The sequence below is a fragment of the Mus caroli genome, chromosome 9, assembly GCF_900094665.2.
Source record: "Mus caroli chromosome 9, CAROLI_EIJ_v1.1, whole genome shotgun sequence".
NCBI lineage: Eukaryota > Metazoa > Chordata > Mammalia > Rodentia > Muridae > Mus > Mus caroli.
Window position 1 is genome coordinate 116,430,122 of NC_034578.1, and position 6,000 is coordinate 116,436,121.

The 6,000-nt window shown below is 47.5% G+C and overlaps 1 protein-coding gene across 3 annotated transcripts in view; it reads right to left on the bottom strand.

Annotated features, from left to right (window-relative positions):
• Positions 1-6,000, bottom strand: part of Ulk4 (unc-51 like kinase 4) — a 283,269-nt gene that overhangs the window by 64,019 nt on the left and 213,250 nt on the right. The window lies entirely within an intron of this gene.

The following is a 6,000-nucleotide window of genomic DNA, read 5'->3' on the forward strand; positions in this document are numbered from 1 at the left end:
TCATATGGCCATGCCAAATAAACTAAAAACATCAGCCAAATTAAGGCTGAACTTCCCAGTTCAAGATGTAATCACCTCCCAACAGTCCTATTGCCGGGTGAGTTTCTCAGGTGCCACCTGGAAGGTGTCACGTCAACAAGGTGCACTATCCACGCTGCACGCTGCACAAGCTTAGCCTCCACCCAGAGAAAAGCCAGTATGCATGCCAGACACTGCACAGCTCCACAGTCACGGAGCCCGGGAACCACCAGCAGACTCCCCACATCTCAGTGTGACCAGCCTCAGGGACACGGAGGAGTCTCGGCCACACAACAGCACCAGTTTCCACACAGGAACACTTCTCTCTATAACCCCCCCCCCCCCGAAAGATTCACTCAGCGGGGGAAGCCAAGACCGAGGAATTCACAGCAGTTCCCCAACAGAGGGGTGACTGACCTCTGGGTTCAGTCTGGGATGGTCTAATCATTTATTTGCTTATTATAGTATTGGAAATGTAAGGTATTTTTCCAAGAAATCGTATGTTTTGGGGAGCAGAATAAAATGGTCATATGGTGGCTGGAGAGACTGCTGAAAAGTTAAAGAGCACTGGCTGTTCTTGCAGAAGACCTGGGCTCAGTCCCCTGCATCCATGTGGCAGCTCACAACCATCTGTAACTCCAGCTCCAGGAGATCTGATCTCCACAGGCAATGTATAAAAGAGGCGCAGATATACACGCAGAAACACTCACACACAAGCACACACGTGAAATAAAAGCAATTTAAAATGGGCACATACGTTTGGTCTGAGTAAACACAGATGGGCCCTGACTTACACTCGTTCTTCCTAAGCTCTGGGTCTTTCCGTGGTGTAACACTGATACACGGGCAGTGGTATGCTCCAAGCTCCTAGCCAGCCATTCAAACACATGCAAGCAGCCCACACTCTAGGGTGTAGCTGCTGTAAGGTGTAGCAGGTCAGCTATGTAGGAAGTGCCTTTTGAATCTAAGATAGTTTTAACTTTCTGTGTCTTTATGGGATGCAACATCATCAGAAGCTGAGGATGGTCTGTTGTTGCACATCTCTGGAAAATATGACTGAATGTCTCTCCCCACCACCGCCGTGTGTGTGTGTGTGTCTCTTTGTCTCTGTCAAAGGTGTATACTGTAGATACATCAACAGCTAGAGTATTTACAGGTCAGCTGATTATTCGATATCAGCATACCTGCCTTTAGAATACTCGTGACTCACTGTGACCATTATCATATGCTAAGTAAACAGATGTATTTATGCATATAATATGCAAATGAACCCCCGTGAGGAATGTGGGGAGGTACCTGCCCTTTTTCACACCATTGGGTGCGTGTTTAATTTTGCTGGGTCACCAGACCTGTGGTGAACATACTGTCCCCATGAGGGGTGTCAGATTGTCTGAATCCACATGGAAAAACTCTTTGCACCTCTTACCCAGTTTTTTTGTTTTGTTTTGTTTTGTTTTTGCATCTATTTATTGTGCATGTGTGTGCTTGCAAGCCGTGGTATATATGTGAGGGTCTGAGGGCAACTTTAGGGATGCAGTTCTCTCTCATCCTGTGGGTTCCAGGGACTGGACTCAGGTCTTTCTCTTCGGTGGCAAGCCCTGTTAGCAACTGAGCCCTCTTACCAGCCCATCTTATTCCTTAGATTATCTTGTGCTGGGTCTGGACCTTCCTACAAGTCCAGCAATATGTCTGGCTTGGTCATGGCTGTAACTGAAGATAAGAGTGGGGACTGGTTGCCTGGTAAACCAGTGAGTGGTTTGGGAGATCTGACTTTGATTTCAAAAGGACATCGTCACACCATGAGCCTGCTGAAAGCCAGGCAGCCTTGCCCCACAGCATTCCAGTGAAGCATCCCAGGTGGAGGATAAACTTACCCATTTATGGGTGTGGTGATTCTGGGAGCCTGAAACCAGGCCCAGAGCTCAGTGACTCTTGTGTCCACTTGCAGGGGACCATGGGGATGCTGGGAGCAGGGAAGCAAGCAGCTCTCCTGCAGGGCTGGGCTCATGCTGTGCTTCCTCTGAGCCCTGCTGTCCTAAGGCTAGGCTTCTTTTGAAAACTGTTATTACTATGCACATGTATAATGTATGTTTCTGAGCACATGACACGGTACACCTGTGGAGGTCAAAGGACAATGTTATAGAATACAGTCTCTCCATTCTTCCATGGGTCCAAGGACCACACTCAGCCTGCCAGGCGTGAAGGCGGGTACTTTAGCTGCTCAGAGTCTCAGTGGTCCAGGGCTGAGACTCCTCGGAAGCTTCCTGGGGCACCTGTTTCCTGCCTGTGGTGGACTAGGCTCCTCAGTCCTAAACACTCTCTCAGGCCAGTGCTGTCTATTAGAGACCTCTCAACCTGGTGCTTTCCTGTTGTCAGTGACATTTCACACTCTGACTCATTTTTATAGCTATATTAGTTTGTGATGTGTGCGTATGTGTATTTGGACATGTACATGCAGCAGGACACCACACCCTCTTATCCCTTTTGCCCTCCTCACCCTTGACACCCACATTCCCCTCATCTCCTTGCCAGGCTTCCCAAGTTAGCTAAGGTCTTTTCTCTTTTTCTTTTTGGCATTTCAATTTGTTAAAAATAAAAAACAAACAAGCCAAAACCCCCACGTGTCATTAAACTTAACATCTCAAAGTTTACAACTTAATGCTGCCCAGGAACTTCACGCTCTCACCACTGTCTCCCCGTCAATTCCAGAAAATCCCATCAGCTCAGAAAGCCAGGCACACCCACCAGCGGCCAGATACAGCGCCCATACTGCAGCTCCTGGTATCTCGTTCTGCGGCTTTATAGATTCTCCAGGATATTGTTACCCAGCCCCCACCTTCTATGTGACAAGAGCCAGGCAGTCGGGCTTCTGTGTTTGACTTTAATTAACCACCTACTGCATCCGAGATCCATCTATAAAGCTTTTCACTCCCGATGGCCAACTGATGGGCTACTACATGGACACACCATGCTGCATCTACCCATCCGCCAACAGGTTTGTGTGCTGTGTCCTTTGGGTTCCTGAACAGTGCATCTGGGAACTTAATGCACAGAGTGTCTGTTTATTACACAACGCAAGACTCTTCTATAAGAACTTTGAAAAATGTACTTTTCCATAAATCCAACTTTTCAGTCATTCAGGTTAACATTACTCTTACACCTCTAAAGTGTACGACATTGGTATATTCTTCAGCCCTGCTAAGATCTTCAAACGTCTTGGTGGAATGAACGAAGAAGACACCCTGTGTTAACTGACAGTCGACAGTAAATATGCTGGTCTTGCCAACGTGCTGAGGCCGCATCTGTGAGCAGTTTCTACAGAGCCACAACAGAGTCCTGCTCTTAAGAACACCTGAGAATACGCTTCGCTCGGTTACCGTGGCAGTCAGGAGACAATGCTTTTTATACTGGATTAAAAACTGCCCAGGCTGTAAAGAGAATTAAAAAATCCACTTTGCCGCCTGCTCTGGAGTGGAGCCCTTAGAAAGGGATTGTCTCCATTACATTTTCATCAGAGACCAGCAAGGAAAGTGCAGCCTGTTGTTACAATGCCTGGGAGGTAATGACTTCCAGGTTGCTAAGCAACGCCACAATGTTAAAGGCCCAAGTATCTGTGATCTCTAGAGACACTCAAATTTCATTAAAACCTGCCCATACCCATCGCACAAAAGGCCTGTTAGGAGTTCATAACCAGCCTTGGGTTCTGGACATAATAATGATTTTTTAAGTGGCATCAAAACTTCTGTGGTACTTAAAAATCAAATATTCTAGAGCTGCGATTAATACGATCTGTTTCTAGCTCCTGCTCCTAGAGAGAGAGCAAGTGCTACTGGTTTAGCGTAAATAAAAGTAGTGTCCTGAACAAAACCTGTGTTGAGTGGCACTTTGAGAGCCTCTTTGAAGCAGGGATAAACATACGCCATGAATAAAGCAGAGGGAGAGGCACAGGTGACATGGGGTGAGGGCCCAGCGCCACTGAGTGCATCAGCAAGGAGTGGGGAGCAGCAGTCGCTCAGCTGGGATAGAAGCCATGGTGCCATGGGGCACAGTCTTGGAACACTCTGGAAATGGACCCTTTAGGAGGACATTTGAAGGAGCTGACTCCCAAAGCAGGACAGCTTCAGCGGGGTCCTAACAATGACTTTAAGAGTGCTATCCCTAGAAGGCCGGGCCTGGATGTCTGACTTGATCTACGTTTAGCCCAAGCCCTTCAACTATGGGTCATGAGAGCACATGGAGCCGTGGAACTGGAAGTCAGAGGTCAGAGGAAAGCTCGTAAGTAACTGGCTTCCTGAGGCTTGATGCCAAATTGACTCGAATCCCGTAAGGAGTAAAGCTGGGAGTGGGGGAGGGGTCTTCCCCAGGAAAGAGCACACCAACTGGCTGTCCCATGCCAAATGGTCAGTTCTGAAAACATACGTGCAGGTAACATGATATGGACTCAACAGGTTATGTTTGGGAATATATATGTAATACAAAAACATATGCATGCAATACAGTGAAAAAGAGGCCACGAATTTGGGGGAGAGTAGGGAGGGGTACATGCGAGGATTCAGGGGGAGGAAAGGGAGAAGTGTTAAAATCAAATCATTACAATCTCAAAAAACCAAACCAAACACACCATGCAGTGCCTCAGGAATGGTGCGCTTGCAGCACTGTCTGTGGCGCATCGCTGACGATGCTGAGGCCTTGGCTATGCCGTGTGCCATGTGCAGTGTGCAGCGTGCAGCGTGCACACTGTCTCGGCACACGGCCTCTTGTGCTGCATGGAGCTCCTGGGAACAGCCACAGCAAATAGACTCAGCGTGACAGGATCAAATTGGCCCATCTCAGGATTGTCTTACATTAGAATATTTGGCTTTTAAAATTGCTGTTTGAGCTTCAAACACAATTCTTTAATGAATTCTAGCTTAAGATTAGGATAGAATTTCTGAAATGACACTAAACACATATGTGCTATGTAATGTATATCCAAAGGGTGCTCAGATCCACAGTAACAAAACCAAGGTGCAGATGGAGCCCAACGAATATGGAAATCGCTCTTGGTCCTGCAGTTGCATCCAGCTGAGATTTAACTCCTCAGGCAATGCCCGTGTATCTCATTGGTATGCAAATACACTGCTGTCTTTAATAAGTGGTTAAGGCTACATGTATGCCAGAGAATTGTCTTAAAATAAATTTTCTTGTGCTCTATTATCACTAAATGTTTTCTGTTCCTATTTATACCTATATACCCAGGGCTGCATAGAAATTTCTCCCATATAAAGGAGTCATTACATGCAGAAAAGGTTTACAAATTCTCACGCATGCAGACGTACATACATGGTCTCCAGGACATGTTCTCCTGTGATAATTAAGAGTTCTAGTAAGATACTTCCTTTCTTTTGTTTGTTGGAAAGATATATGGAACTCATTCGGGGGAGTTCCCAAGGTAATGTGCAGACTTCGGCAGTAACAGGCAGGAAGATGCACCCAGAACAACCATGATCAGGTGCCCGTGGGCCCCGGAGGGCGCTCCCCAGGAGACTCTCCAGGCCCTTCTACCAGAAGTGAGGGGAGTTAGTACACAACACTCACAGCTATTGTGTGCTAACTTGGGTAACTCTGCTGCTCTTAACAGTTTCCCTAGACTCACACTCACCCCTCACACTCACCACTCACACTCACCCCTCACACTCACCCCTCACACTCACACTCACCCCTCGCACTCACCCCTCGCACTCACCCCTCGCACTCACCCCTCGCACTCACCCCTCACACTCACCCCTCATACTCACCCCTGGTGCTGCACACAATTAATCCTAGCACTTGGGAGGCAGACAGAGGTGGTGGATCTCTGTAAGTTCAAGGCCAGCCTGGTCTAAAGGACAGCTAGGACTAGAGAGACCCTGTCTCAAAAGACAGACAGACAGACAGAAAAAAGTAAAAGAAGAAGAGAGAGAGGGAGGGAGGGAGAGAGAGAGAGAGGAGAGAGAGAGAGAG